Genomic DNA, 15,481 nt, shown 5'->3' with positions numbered 1-15,481 from the left:
ACCCTGCCACTGAAATTTAGACCACCACTTGAGCACCAGATGTCACTGAAGGAAGACTGCCACTAGATACTCTATCTACTTATGTGGAATACTGCCTTGAAAAGAGTATGTTTGGGAAGGAGGATTAAACTTAACTATTTGTAAGCGGGTGAATAGTCCCACTATTTTGGGGAACTTTCCTGGCTTCTGCACTACGCTGGTGAAGTGGGCTAGCGAAAGGATCTGAGTCCTCGCTCCCTCTTCCTTTACCCAGTGGCCTCCCGGCCCTTGAGGACTCCCCTTCCACCCTCCTGTCTGGCAGAGTCATAGAATCATAGAATAACAGAGTTGGAAGGGACCTCTGGAGGTCATCTAGTCCAACCCCCTGCTCAAAAGCAGGACCAATCCCCAATTAAATCATCCCAGCCAGGGCTTTGTCAAGCCTGACTTTAAAAACTTCTAAGGAAGGGGATTCCACCACCTCCCTAGGTAACCCATTCCAGCTTTTCACCACCCTCCTAGTGAAAAAGTTTTTCCTAATATCCAACCTAAACCTCCCCCACTGCAACTTGAGACCATTACTCCTTGTCCTGTCGTCTGCTATCACTGAGAATAGCCTAGATCCATCCTCTTTGGATCCACCTTTCAGGTAGTTAAAAGCAGCTATCAAATCCCCCCTCATTCTTCTCTTCTGCAGGCTAAACAATCCCAGCTCCCTCAGCCTCTCCTCATAACTCATGTGTTCCAGACCCCTAATCATTTTTGTTGCCCTTCGCTGGACTCTCTCCAATTTTTCCACATCCTTCTTGTAGTGTGGGGCCCAAAACTGGACACAGTACTCCAGATGAGGCCTCACCAGTGTCGAATAGAGGGGAACGATCACGTCCCTCATCTGCTGGCAATGCCCCTTCTTATACACCCCAAAATGCCATTGGCCTTCTTGGCAACAAGGGCACACTGTTGACGCATATCCAGCTTCTCGTCCACTGTCACCTCTAGGTCCTTCTCTGCAGAACTGCTGCCGAGCCATTCGGTCCCTAGTCTGTAGCAGTGCATTGAATTCTTCCATCCTAAGTGCAGGACTCTGCACTTGTCCTTGTTGAACCTCATCAGATTTCTTTTGGCCCAATCCTCCAATTTGTCTAGGTCCCTCTGTATCCTATCCCTACCCTCCAGCGTATCTACCACTCCTCCCAGTTTAGTGTCATCCGCAAAGTTGCTGAGGGTGCATTCCACACCATCCTCCAGATCATTAATGAAGATATTGAACAAAACCAGCCCCAGGACCGACCCTTGGGGCACTCCGCTAGATACCGGCCGCCAACTAGACATGGAGCCATTGATCACTACCGTTGAGCCCGACAGTCTAGCCAACTTTCTACCCACCTTGTAGTGCATCCATCCAGCCCATACTTCTTTAACTTGCTGACAAAAATACTGTGGGAGACCGTAACCCCAACAAGGCTCGTAACCCCAACAAGGCTCGGCCCAGGATTCCTGGGGCGCTCAACCCCCAACCCTGCTGTGGTCACCTAGGACTCAGGCTAGGGTGTCCCCGCTCTGGGGTACACTCTCTGCACTGGGCACTTCTCTGACCCACTGACCATTACATACAAGTTAAAGCAAATGCAAGTTATTTAATCAACAATTAATTTTAAAAAGAATAAGGAAAAATGGGAAAGGTTAAAGGAAACACAACAACCCGCTCTGTGGCAGGGAACATCATAAACAGTGTCTCTGGAACGTCAGGGCAGTTCACAGTCTGTTCCTTGTAAGTCCCAGGCCTTCTTCTCAGGCCCTGGCTGTGCTGCAGGGATGCTGTGCGTTGGACACTTGGCTCTGGTGGTGGCCACACGCTCTCAAGCTCTAAGTGGTAGGACCCTTCTTCCCAGTGTCGCCCCCGCTCTGTCGGGGTTACAATCCAAGCTTGGCCTGCAGAGCCTCTTGGCTGAGGCGTCTCCTTTTGCTGGTCCCGCTGCCCAGGGTCCCCCTCGCTTTCCGCGGCTGCTCACCGCACCCAGCTCTGGACTGCTCCAGCCCCAGCTGCACCACTCTATCTCAGCACTGCTGCTGCTCTGCCTCCAGCTCCCTGGGCTGCTCCTTTAACCCCTCTGCCTCTGGTTGCTACAGCTCTGCTCCCAGGACAGGTCTTCTCTGCAGGCTGCTTCTGTGACTCTGCTCCCAGCACTGACCTGCTTCCTGGGCTGCTTTTCTGGCCCCTCTGGCTCTGGTTGCTGCAGCTTTCTTCCCAGGGCAAGTCTGCTCTCTCTGGGCTGTGCCTCTGGCTTTGGGGCTGCAGCTCTGCTCCCAGAACAGGGTCTGCTCTCTCTGGATCTGGCACGGCTCTGCTCCCCAGCTTAGCTTGGACCCCTGCTTTCTCCTTAGCTCAGCCCCACTCTGTCTGACCCAGGCAAATCCAGCTCACACGGAGGATGGGACCTCCCTGGCCTCCTGACTCCCTGATTAGCCTGCCTGCCATGTCATTCAGGCTGACCTGGAGCACTGGCCTCTCCCCATTGTTCCTGGGGACTATCAGTCTCAGGGTCCTGATTTCCCATAGACCCTTCCCCTTTTAGGACAAGGAGCTAGCCAACCAAAACACCCCCACTGAATGTTAGTAAGGGGGCAACAGTCCCCTTACATATTCGTCGTTCTACTGTAATATATTAACTTAGATTGTAAATTTAAACTTCCACATCTATGACTACAAAGAGCATTCCACGCAGAGATGGGAAATCGTATAGGACACTTCCTATATTGATGCCAGGTTTCAAAAGCAGTGTCCTAACATTCAGCAGCTAGATACCTTACAGGGCCTAACAAAACAAAATATGCCATCTATTAGCACTTACATACATGTCTTTTCCAAAAATAAATGACAGTTTAGAGAGAGCCCTCATTTGGAAGAGCGTGCTCCACTGTGAGGATCCAAATTTGAATCTACTTAAAAGATCGTATTAAAGAAAATGGTAAACTACCTTCTTGATATTGGAAAAAAAAAATCTATTGGCTTCTCAAAAAGAGAGTAACAAGGCTAATAAAATTTCATCTTCTCTGGGGGACCCAACTAACTCAGCGCATGGATTACTTTACAAGTATGTGTATATATGCCACACTATCCCTCTACTACACTGGTCTGCCCCCTTCTTGTAAGAATCCTTCTCACTAGAGCACTGAAACAGGAGGATTCTTGTATATTTCAATATTCTCCCTGCTGATTAAAAACCAAAAACAAAAGCTGAGAAAGGATGCAATTCAAACATACTCTCCTTCAAACAAAACCATAGCTGGTAAGCCTGATTTTAGGCTAGTGAGCAATGAGCCTTAGAAACGTTTTCCGCTCTAGCTTTGCCCTTATCTAGTCCCTGTTCTGTATTCTTTTATAGTGTCAGCAGTGTGCTCAGAACTCTACAGAACATAGAAGCTGACACACTCCTTGTCCCAAGGATCTTACAATTCAGTTATGACTCAAAATATTTTTATGTGCCTTTGTTGGTGGATCACCATTGAATGGTTTCATTTTGTGGGGTGGGGTGGGAACAGGAAGAGGAGGAAGGGTTGGAAAAAAGCAGGAGAATCTGCTGCTCAGGCTCCATTACTCCTGTCTGGAGCACATTAAGAGTACTTAAATAGCCACGAGAAGAATCACAATGAAGGGAAAGAAGATTTAAAGAGCCCCCCAAACCACTTCCAATAAGGGATAAAAGCATCCTCTTAATTTTCAGCATAGCTCTGGGAATAAGATTAGCTGGTTAATTCATGTTCCTTAGAAGCACAAGGTATGCCTACATTGCAGTTAAACACCTGCAGCTGGCCCATGTCAGCTGACTCAGGCTTGTGGCATTCACATTCAGGCTCAGGCAGGAGCCCGAGCTCTGGGACCTTCCCCTGAGGCAGAACTCGGGCTCCAGACTGAGCCTAGACTTCTACACCACAATTGAACAGCCCCATAGCACAAGCCCAAGTCAACTAACACGAGCCAGCCACATTGCAATGTAAACACACCCATAGAAATGTAGGGCTGGAAGGGAGGTAGAGAAACTATTAAGTCCAGCCCCCTGCACTGAGGGGCAACCAAGTAAACATAGACCAACCATAACAGATGTTTGTCTAACGTGTTCCTAAAAACCTCCAGTGAGGGGAACTCCACAACCTCTCTCGGTAATCTATTCCAGTGTTTCACTATCCTTATAGTTTGAAAGTTTTTCCTAATATGTAACCTAAAATCTCCCTTACTGCAGATTAAGTAAATTACTTCTTGTCATAACTTCAGTGGACATGGAAAACAATTGATCACCATCCTCTCCAACAGCCCTTAACATATTTGAAGACTCATCAGGTTACTGCTCAGTCTTCTTTTCTCAAGACTAAACATGCCCAGTTTTTTTAACCTTTCCTTAGAGCTCAGATTTTCTAAACCATTTTATCATTTTTGTTGCTCTCCTATGGACTCTCTCCTAAAGTGTGGTGTCCAGAATTGCACTCCAGCTGAGGTCTCATCAGTGCCAAGTACAGCGGGACAATTGTCTTTTGTGTCTTACATATGACACTCTACCTTAAGTTTCATGAACAACTGCTCAGATTTACTTCCTTTTAAAAAAATATTTAAGCAATAGTGTAGTAAATTAAAAACATTTAGAATTGACAGAGTTCCCACACAAGGATGTTGGTATTTCAGACAGTTGAGATTTGGGCATAACTTGCTTATAGTATTTCATTTTTGTTGATGGTGGTTTGTTTTAACTGAGCACCCGTTTAAATGTTACATTTCTTTTTCTCCTTTAAATATACAATCTACAACACTGCACACGGTATGACTACTCCTCCCTCACCCACCACTATGTTTAACCAAAGCCCAGTAAAAACACTTCGCAAGAGTGCTGAATTTCATTAACAGAATTAATCACAATAAAAAATATAAAGTATAAGGTGACTAAGTTTAATTGCATACTAAACTGATGAGAAAGATAAAGATGGTATATATTTAAATATAACCCTTGAAATAGTTCCTGAAGTACCATGCCTGTACTTGATATCTGATGAACCTTTCCACATGTCCCAGTTCTAATTGTAGGGCCCCAACAGACAGAGATCTTTATTAAAAACAGGAGAAATGATGACTGATATGCCAGGTCTCCCCCATTCCCTACCAGTACGGAGGTTAGAATTAGCTTTTGGGATGCTTAGCAGAATCATTATGTGTTCAATACCAAAGATGTGATTGATGCTATATAAGACAAAAAGGCAGACCCTCCCCAAGGACCTTATAATCCAGAAGAACCTCTCTCTTCAATTAAGTTTACCTCTTTATATTAAAAATAATAATAAAACCATAGCTGTTATAGATTGGGCTGCATGAAATCTTCCATGCCCCAGGCTGTACAAGTTTTAACACTGTCTCTGTTGATGCAAGGGCTACTCCAACATGTTGCTGAACTTTTTTCCTTAACTGTGAAATGTACCTGTGGTCCAATAAAGCTTGTGCAATAAACTATACTGAGGTTAATGGTGAATGGTAATAATGAAAAATTAATTTTGGCAGTAAATTGCTCTTATGTTATTAACATCTGGACTAAAAATTACTACCTGGATTCTGCAGTTTAAAAAAGTCAAAGATAATTCAGGATATTTTTGTTCATTATGCAAATGGAGACTGTAATTTCAATCTGTGTAGCAGTGCATGTTGTGCATTGACATCAGATTCTTACACTTAAGACTAGACTAAGTACCTTAGATAGAATTTGTAATTTACAAACAGATAAGAATCATGCCTCCCATTCTTCATATCCTTTAAATCTCCATTTTAAGATGATAATTAACATATCTCAGAACTAGAGGAAGAGCCACCAGTGGATATTTTCATTTAACATCCGGTAATAGACCTAGCCAGTTATGTACCAGAAAGACACGCTTCTTATATATGTTGAAGATAAAACTGTAAGAGTCCATTCCAGTTTTCCTTGTTTCTGGCAACGAGCTAATGGATTTTCAAGTGTCTACTTGTCCCCATAAATGCTTTATATTAGAAAACATACATTTCTTTAAATGAAAAATTAATTAAAAAGTATTTAAAATTATCAGAAAGAAAAGGCTTAAAGCAAAAAGTTGGATACAGTGCTGCTAGCCCAAAGAATCAATGTATTCTGGTTAACAATCGTGTCAGGAGTTAGTATTAAAAACACACACACACACACGGAACTAACATTAGCAATGCAGTTTAGCATGCATCTATCACTTAGCATCTCTTTTTATCCCATTCCACACCACTCACTGTCTGCTTAGAATATAACCTCTTCAGGACAGGGACCTTGGCTTAGCTCTCACTGCCTTGCACACCACTGTGCCATAATATATATATTCCAGACAAAAAAGTACATTAAAAGAATATCAAGGTTGAAAGTCCAGCACTCAGAAGTTAAGAAACCAGAATTTTTTAATGGGAAAATAACTTATTTTTCCCTAGCCTCGTTCTCAGAAATAGCCAAATCCTTTTGGCTGAAAAACTTTCCAGGTTTCAAAAAGAAATCCAGCCTGAAATAGACACCTCGCATGGAAAATTTCAGTTCAAATGATTAAAGATCAGCAAAATTATAAGCAACTGAAAACAACATCTTATAAGGGAATTGTCAGACAAACTTCATCATAGGCAGTGCTACCAGCCTGGTCTATAATAACCACTAAGAAACAGCTGTAGTAAAAGAATTGAAGATTGCAAAGTCAAGCACTGAAAACATTAAGGAATGCCATTATTAAAGTTGTCCATGAACCCTTACATTTGCTCCCTTGTGTGTATGCATCATGATGACATATAATTTTTTTCATCAGTCTCTTGCAGCATTCCATGCACAGGATGAATAATGTTCAGTAAATGAGGTGGTTGTTCAAGGTTTCTTTTTATCCTCAACACTCTGCACTGAATAGAGGATTAATTTCTTCACAGGATAGTCTAGGACATTTCTTATCCTAGTATATGAGTACACAAGAAACATTATTAATCCATTTTCATTCACAGAGGAGGAACTGAGGCAAAGAAATTAAAACCAAAATTTCTAAAAGTTCATAACTTTGTGTGCCTTTGTGACTGGGTGAGAATAGAGCCTATTTTTCAGAGTATTTTACGCAGCCAAAGTTAAAAAGTGTCAATACAAAATATTTTTTGCCAGCATTTTCTTCTGTCACTTAAAGTGTCAAGTTCCTAGAACTCATTAGCTCAAATTTTGCAGAGTGTTCCAGTGGCATTATCCCAAAGCCAGGTCCAGCCACACTTCTCTCTTGGACAAATTCCTTGATCATCATCATCGGAATGTGGAGCATACAGACGTAGTCTTTCCTCTATTCAGGCAACGTGTTGCACGCTAACCTCTCAACAGGGCCTATACATTCAGTATTTTATCTAGTTTATCTGTTTGACCACGTGAATAAAAATACTAAATATACAAGATGCAATATGATATTTTGCTAAAGTGTTATCTGTAAGCTCAGAGAGAAACAGTCAAAGTGACAAATCCTTTAAAATATTGGGGAGAGTTTTCTTTGAACGTCCCTGTTGATTATCTTACTCTAGGTTCCTCTAGGGAGCATCCATTTCACAACCTGATTGTTCACTCCAACCATGTCCATAACACAACTAATCCTATATTCCAGTTTTTTTGTTTTCATATTTCATTAGCCTGCTTTCCAACAACTTCAGAATCTCTTGTGATTTTATATTCTGACTTGGCTTTTAATTGCTAAGGAGATAGGAGGATGTATCGCAGTGGCATCACTTCAGGGGCAGCAAGCACCTCGTGGAAAAGTTGTGTTCAGAAACAGCCACACACAAATGTGTCTAAATACATTTTTAGAGTGTAGATTTCTGTGAGACATTGATCAGCTGGCCTTTGAGAAATAGTTCCTACTACTGTGGACACAAATAAGAGAATTGACAACTGTGTGAATGAAGTGTCCTGAACCAAGGGCAAGAGCGCATGACACAAATAAATAATCACTACTCACAGCAACACCTTCCGAGAGTATTGGAAGCATTGAGTAATGTTAATGGTTTACTAGAGGAAGTGTAGTTTGAGTGCTAGAGCAGGGAACCTGAAGTTAGGCCTCTTGGGTTTAAGTTCCAGCTTGGCAATTCTGTCCCAGATCCTCAAAAGGTATTCAAGCATCTAACGCCTACTGATTTCAGTGGAAGTTAGAAGACTAAGTACCTTTAAGAATCTGGGCCTATGACTCCAGATAAATCACTTGATCCGTCTGTAACTTGCTTTATCCATCCATAAAATGGGCCTAATACTAAACAGCCTTTCTGGGGTGCTGGATCTCTAGTCATTAGTTTATTAAAAGTGCTGTTAGAACCTCAGGTGAAAATGCTATATGTACTCTTATAATAAAGCAGTGCAGTAAATTTAAATCAGCCAATTTATTGTTGAATTAATCTACTAGGTAGTTTTCTATCTCTAGCTATTTTGATCTTAATATTAGAAGCCTATTGGAATGTTGACAAGAGTTAATGCCTACTGGAAACACAATCTGATTAACCATATCTTATGGAAAGCGTTCTTATTTTAGTTAGATTTTTCTCCCCTATCCCCAACATTGAATTCATACTTCCTTCTGTTTGTGAGATACTTTCTTAGGTGAATCTATTTCAAGCATGATTGTGAGCCTCACTTTGCTGTTGCTTGGCAACAAAAATCAGCCGCCTTGTCCCTAGCACCCAATTCATGGTAGCTGCATTTCTCAAGGAGGTGATTTTTTATGGAATTCAGCTAAGTTTCCAAACCATTGTATTGTTTCATTTTAGTGAGTATTACTCACTAAAATCTTTTTTATTTGTACTTCCACAGCATGTCTTTTTAGTTTTGGTTTCAGAACTGTTGCAAGGTTCTTTTCAACAGCTTCAGATTCATCTTAGAAACCAAAAAGGTAGAACCTTTCAGGTATCCCAAGAGCTTTTTAATATCTAGGGTTAAAGGGAAAAATTATGCACTTAATAATCAAGAAGAAGAGCAAACGGTCCACCATTTCCAGGATTCTTGATGGTGTGTAAATTAAAAGAATAAAAGAGTATCCTCTAAAAGGCAGAGAAGGCGTCTCAGTTATTTCTCCTGGTTTAGTGTAATCTTAAATCGGTTTAACAGGAGATATCACTTTACCATATGGTAGCAAAGCTTTAAGTGATAAGTTATTTATAAATGGAGGAACACTGGATAAGGTTACCTCAACTGTTCTCCAGAAAGAAAACGCAACAAAGTGTGCACCATTAATATCTCCACTGCAAATAAAGTATGCTTGCTTTCCCATAGGATATTGGATGTAGAAACATCTTCCAGCTAAATCAACATCCTTACTCTATCCATAATAAAATACCAAACACTATACAAATATAATATAAGGTTTCACAATTAGAAACAACTGAAAGGCAGGATTTCAACACCACTTACTCAGCTATGTTGAACTGTAAACTCTACAGTATACATTTTGCAACATAGGAGTATATAAAGCTATACATTTTACCAGAGACCTATTTTCTAATGCCTCCCTATAATATCAAAAGACAACAAATTACAAATACACGCACACACCCTACTCTTGTTTCCTCCTTCCCCTCCCCCGCCCCAAAGAAACCCCAGATAAAACACAGTAAAGGGAAAAAAATACCATCTGGAAGAGCAGAAGATCTCTATTTGGTTGATTTTTTATGTACATATTAATAACTAAACATGTTGCTCAGGATTATAGGGGCAATAGGAAGGTGGATGAGTGAATAAATAAATGTAACTCATTACATGCCTCTTAGGACCTTAACACTTTTATTTCCAATCTTTTTGTTATTTAGCTGGGACACACTGCATTTTAAAATTGCACTAACACAATTTTAAATACAAGATGCCACTCGGGCCATAGTCTTCCAGTTCTGGAAGCCCTATCATCTCAATTCACCACTGCAATTCTGTCCACCGCCATCTCTAGACCTGTCTTGTAATACTTTGCAGGTTTTCCCATAATCACTCCACTGGGGCCTCAGGAGAGCCACAGACCACAGGCACTGGTATGGTAATATCTGTGTTGTGTGTTAACATGCTGCATCATTTTACAAAGAACAGGCCATACACAGCATGTCCACACAACAGCTGCAGAAACACTTTTTGTAAGCAATATTTTGTTGCAACATTCAACACAAACTGGTGCAGATGGCTAATGAAGATGGAACTTAAGAAGTGGTAATGGTGAAGTATTCAAACCAACACAGAGAATATGCCAGCAAAGCACACCACACAGAGAGCAGCATTCAATACTAAAAGTACACATAAAAATCTACAAGGTGGAAATACCATGTAAAACTCTGCCTTAGTGTCTACCCTCCCAATACTGACCTAGGGTCAATAACAACCTTGTTTTCAGCTTTAGATCCTGGCCTCATAAGTGGCCAGTTTAATAAATTGTACAAGCACACTTATAATGATGTCCCAAGAGTTTGAGGTCAATGGCAAGGGAATGGGCCAGGCAATTCCATAGCAGAGCACCTTCAGTGCATGAGAAATAAGCCAAGTCTACACATTCAACTCTGCTGTACAAGGTGCAGTTGAGAGTCTAGTTTAATCACCTGAGCTCAAGGCCATAGGAAGCAATTTCCAGTTTATATCCCAGGTGAATCACAAAATGAATGTGACTATCAGCCACTTAAGGCTGTTGTGGAATGCACTGAAGATGCAGAATGGAGAATATCACAATACTGCTTGGAGAAAGGGAACTCAACATAGACTCCGTTTATGCCAAGATCTACATCAGCATTTAACTTGGACATTAGTGCATTGGTGACAATTCCCAATCAGACAACATGAAGCAAGAAAACTGCACAGAAAATATATGTATATTGGAGCCACGAAAGCATAAAAGGTGATCTCATAGGCTAAAATAAACAGTGTGAAAGTGAGAATTAAATTTTTTGTTTAGTGTATCTTTAAAGTGTGCTACAATGCATGTGACAGATGTCTTTCATACTGTATCAGTTTTGCTACCGAAGCACAAACCAAACCAAACCACCACTTCAGAAACCTTCCTAGGTCGTTTGGCATTAATAAGTAAACTTCGCAACCTTATCTTCTTAAATTGTGATGTTTTGAAAGTAGAATGTGTTTTATACAGACTTCTTATTCCAGAGTTAAGACATGTTTAAGTTACTGTGAAACCAATCCTCAATACATTTTAATAGTCTGCAAATATCCTAGGAATAGATCAGAAACAGCATAAGGCATCATTGGATTCCCACAAGTAGTTTATTAATTTATGAATAATTATCTGCACAAATTATGATGGAACTGACACCTATCAAGAGCTCAGAACAGAGCCTTTTCACATTTGATAAGACAACAAAATTAGAATTCGGTATTTCTAGCTAAAAATCAGTCATCATTTTGTGTCTTTTAAGAATTCTTTTTAGTTTTTTTCCTCTCTTGAGAGTCTTCTACTTGACATTTTAAAATGGACTTATTCTTCATTTAAAACTCACATCTGTGACTCTCAGATATTAGAGTGAGAAAAGACCTTTGCGTTCATCTAAGCAACTTACTTCCCAATGCAGGACTATTCATTACAGCATTTGCAGTGTTGTAGCCATGTTGGTCCCAAAATATTAGAGAGACAAGGTGGGTGAGATAATATCTTTTAAGCTTGTCTCTTTCACCAGCATAAGTTGGTCCAATAAAAGATATTACCTCACCTACCTTGTCTCTCTATTACTTACAATATATTTTGTATTGTGATGTCCAAACCAAATTTTAGAGGCCCCAGTGACGAGGCTTACATCAATGCCTTTGGAAAATTATTCCACATTCTGATAGATCCCACAATCAGAACTTCTCCTTCCCTCCCCCAGTATTCATCCTAATCTAGCCTTAAAGCACTGGGGAGAGAAATACATTGACTAGTCAACACTACCAGCTGTGTTCCAAGCCTCAGAAGGGTGTATTGGCATCACTGGCCCCACAGTACTGGCAAACATTAGCTAAGATGCTATTTAAAAGGTGTAGTAAGTGATGCTGCCAGGCACATTTTCCTAAATGCCAAAAGGTGTACACAGGCACAGAGCCTCCCTCCATGGTGCTCAGACACTGTCAGGGTTCCCTCCCCACTCTGAACTCTAGGGTACAGATGTGGGGACCCGCATGAAAGACCCCCTATGCTTATTTCTAGCAGCTTAAGTTAAAAACTTCCCCAAGGCACAAATCCTTCCTCGTCCTTGGATGGGTATTGCTGCCACCACCAAGTGAGTTAGACAAAGATTCAGGAAAAGGACCACTTGGAGTTCCTGTTCGCTAAAATATCCCCCCAAGCCCATTCACCCCCTTTCCTGGGGAGGCTTGAGAATAATATACCAACCAAATAGGTAAACCAGATTCTTAAAAAACAGAACTTTATTATAAAAGAAAAAGAAAAGTAAAAGAAGCACCTCTGTAAAATCAGGATGGAAGGTAACTTCACAGGGTAATCAGATTCAAAACACAGAGGATTCCCCTCTAGGCAAAACTTTAAAGTTACAAAAAAAAAAAAACACAGGGATAAACCTCCCTCATAGCACAGGGAAAATTCACAAGCTAAAAACAAAAGATAATCTAAGGCACCTTGCCCTTATTTACTTACTCTTTTTGCAATATTGAGACTTATTTTAGGATGATTTTAGGAGAAGAAGTTTTCTGACCTGATGCTTCTTTGCTTCCCCAGAGAACACACAAACAAAGCCTTCCCCCTCCCAAGATTTGAAAGTATCTTCTTTCCCCATTGGTCCTTTTGGTCAGGTGCCAACCAGGTTATTTGAGCTTTTTAACCCTTTACAGGTAAGAAGGAATTCTAGGCTACCCTTAGCTGTATGGTTACGATAGAGGTCCTCTCCTGACTCCGAAGAGTCATAATTTATACCACAGAGAAGCAATACTTAGTTTTACTAAGTTAAAAGATTGTAACAGATGGGCTCAAAAATCACAAAGTTAGGAGGTGTCTAAATCCAGGGGTTTGGCTCAGCCCATTACAAAAAGAAAGGCCATTTACAAAATTTGGATCCTAAAATAAAGGCATGTTTGGATATGGAGTTTTGCTCAGCCTCTACTCAAATACAGAACCTTTAGTCTGGGTCCACCTTGAGACTTCTAGCCTTCGTGAGAGGGCGAGCTATTTCACCAGCCAGGGAAAGGACACAAACTCCACACCCAAGTCCTTTTTAAGGCCTTTTTTTCTTCAGGGCACAGTGTATTGTTTCTTATAAAGGACAAACAATGAAAAATAAAACAATTCAATAAAAAAAAAATACTAGTCAACCTCCAGAGGCTTTTTCATGGCTTTAACCAGACAGTCGGAAGCAGGATACATCCTTCCCCTGAACCCTGCCTCCTCTTCCTTTACCCTGCCCAGCCACGTGATAAAAAGGGTTAAGAGATTCTTGCCAAAGATGCCACTTTACCTTGTCACAGTCAATTAACAGTGTGCCTTGCAGAAGTGATGTCTTCCCTTTTTCCTCCAGATTACTGGTGCTGTCTCAATGTTCTGCAAAGGTGTATTAGAATAACATACACACACACACACACACACAAAGTTGATTGCTTGACAGATTCAGGCCAGATCCCCATGTGCACTGCCCATCCAAACAGGGATAAAATGATGCAGTAGCAGCCAGCTATTCAGATAATGACCTACGGGAAAGCCAGGGGACAAATACTGAAGTGAGAATGTAGAGCAGACTTATCAACTGTGTACCAAAGGATTTCTCCCCTAACTTTTGCAATTGTGTTACTTTACAGTATTCAATAGCACAGATGCTATAAAGTTCCACAATGTTGTGAAACTAGCCAACCTGCACACAACCCCAGCTGTGCCATCCCATTATTCTGCATGCAGTATAACTAAAAACTAATAACCTGTAAGTCGATGTAGCAGTTTGTCTTCTTTTGTATGCACAAAATGCTTATCGGCATATTCCCTATGTAACAAAGTTTTTAAAAATTGAACCTGTAAGCTGAATTGATATAAAGGTCCCAAGTGGCCTGTTGATGGGTTGGCAATAGCACTTCTTGCTGTTGCTACACTAGACTATATTGCATTCATTACCTACACTGTCCATCTTTTCTTTTGTAGATTGTTTCTGAGAGTCACATTTTCATATTTTGAGACTGCGCACTTACTGTGACTGAAATCTGGTCAAAAGTCACCAAATTACACACTCATAAGGTATTACAGCAACACTGAACAGCACATGTCAAATGCTCTTTTCATAATAAGCCCACTGATAAACAGAAAGTGACAAATGGTTGTATTCAGAGGTGAAAATATAGTTATTACAAATCCAACATTTTTTTAAATAAATAGTTGGAGGGCTGAACAGGGCAGGCTGCCGGTAAGTGAAAAATGCCGGTTAACAAAGAGGGAGGGAGTTTGGGTGCAGGGGGGCAGCAGGTTGGGGAGCAGGATGGGGATGTGGGGTGCCAGATCTGGGGAACACTCACCGTGGATGGCTCCCCGCAAGCGGCAACCTGTCCCAGCTTCTCCTAGGCGGAGGCGTGGCAGGCGGCTCTGCACACTGCCTCTGTCCACAGACCCCGCCTCCCCCATTGGCCGTGGTTCCCAGCCAATGGCAGCTGCAGAGCTAGTGCTCAGGGAGCGGCGGGGACAGGGCATAGTGCCACCTGCCGCATCTCTGCCTAGGAGCAGCCGGGACAGGTTGCCGCTTGCAGGGAGCCATCCAAGGTGAGTAGCCCACAGATCTGGCACCCCACCTGCACCCCCTCCTGCACCCCAACCCACTGCTCCAAGCCCCCTCCTGCACCCAAACTACCTCCCAGAGCCTGCGCCCCCTCTGGCACCCAAACCCCTGCTGGCCCTGTGCCAACTGGACTATAAACCAGAATTTAAATGAAGATCAGAAATGTAGGTTTATAGAGTTTTCCAGTTGGTGAAGGGCCAGATAAAACAGCTTTTACTGTACACTGCTAAACACTATAGGAACAGTTACCAAATAAAGAATGGACTTTATCAAGGTTTGTGGAGCTGACTCTTGTAAACAGAATATATTGGAGAAACAGCTTTCAGAAACAGAATTATTAACCAGAAAGATAAATTGTTATTTGCTATCTACCAGAAAATATATGCATCCCCATATCACTATTAATCACGTAATGTAAGTGTTCACTGTTGTAACTATAAGTGTGTTTAAAAGTGAGACATTATGTACCCAAAATAAGAAAGCAGTTAACAGTAAAGAAGTATAATACAATACTTTACATTCATGCTAAATTGTATCATTCTAAAACTGAACTACAGTTAGATGCTGTAACTTTCGCAAGACTCTTCTATTCTCCTGCAGTATCACACAACAGGTCTTAAGAAATACATTCAGGCCACCAGCCTTAAGGTATGCTACTATACCTGGTGTGACAAAGTTCCTCCTCTGCCTTGATGGGTCCTGCACTTATTGGCGGATTTGCTTCCCTCAGAGATTCACGGTAGCCCTCAGTTTGGCCAC

The 15,481-nt window shown here is 41.5% G+C and overlaps 1 protein-coding gene across 5 annotated transcripts in view; it reads right to left on the bottom strand.

The window, feature by feature from the left end:
• Nucleotides 1-15,481, bottom strand: part of GALNT13 (polypeptide N-acetylgalactosaminyltransferase 13) — a 360,457-nt gene that overhangs the window by 334,913 nt on the left and 10,063 nt on the right. The gene's annotated exons all lie outside the window — the stretch shown is intronic.

The sequence above is a fragment of the Caretta caretta genome, chromosome 11 (assembly GCF_965140235.1).
Source record: "Caretta caretta isolate rCarCar2 chromosome 11, rCarCar1.hap1, whole genome shotgun sequence".
In the NCBI taxonomy this organism is placed as follows: Eukaryota; Metazoa; Chordata; order Testudines; family Cheloniidae; genus Caretta; species Caretta caretta.
The sequence above is the reverse complement of the archived record's forward strand: the minus strand, read 5'-3'. Positions and strand labels throughout refer to the sequence as shown.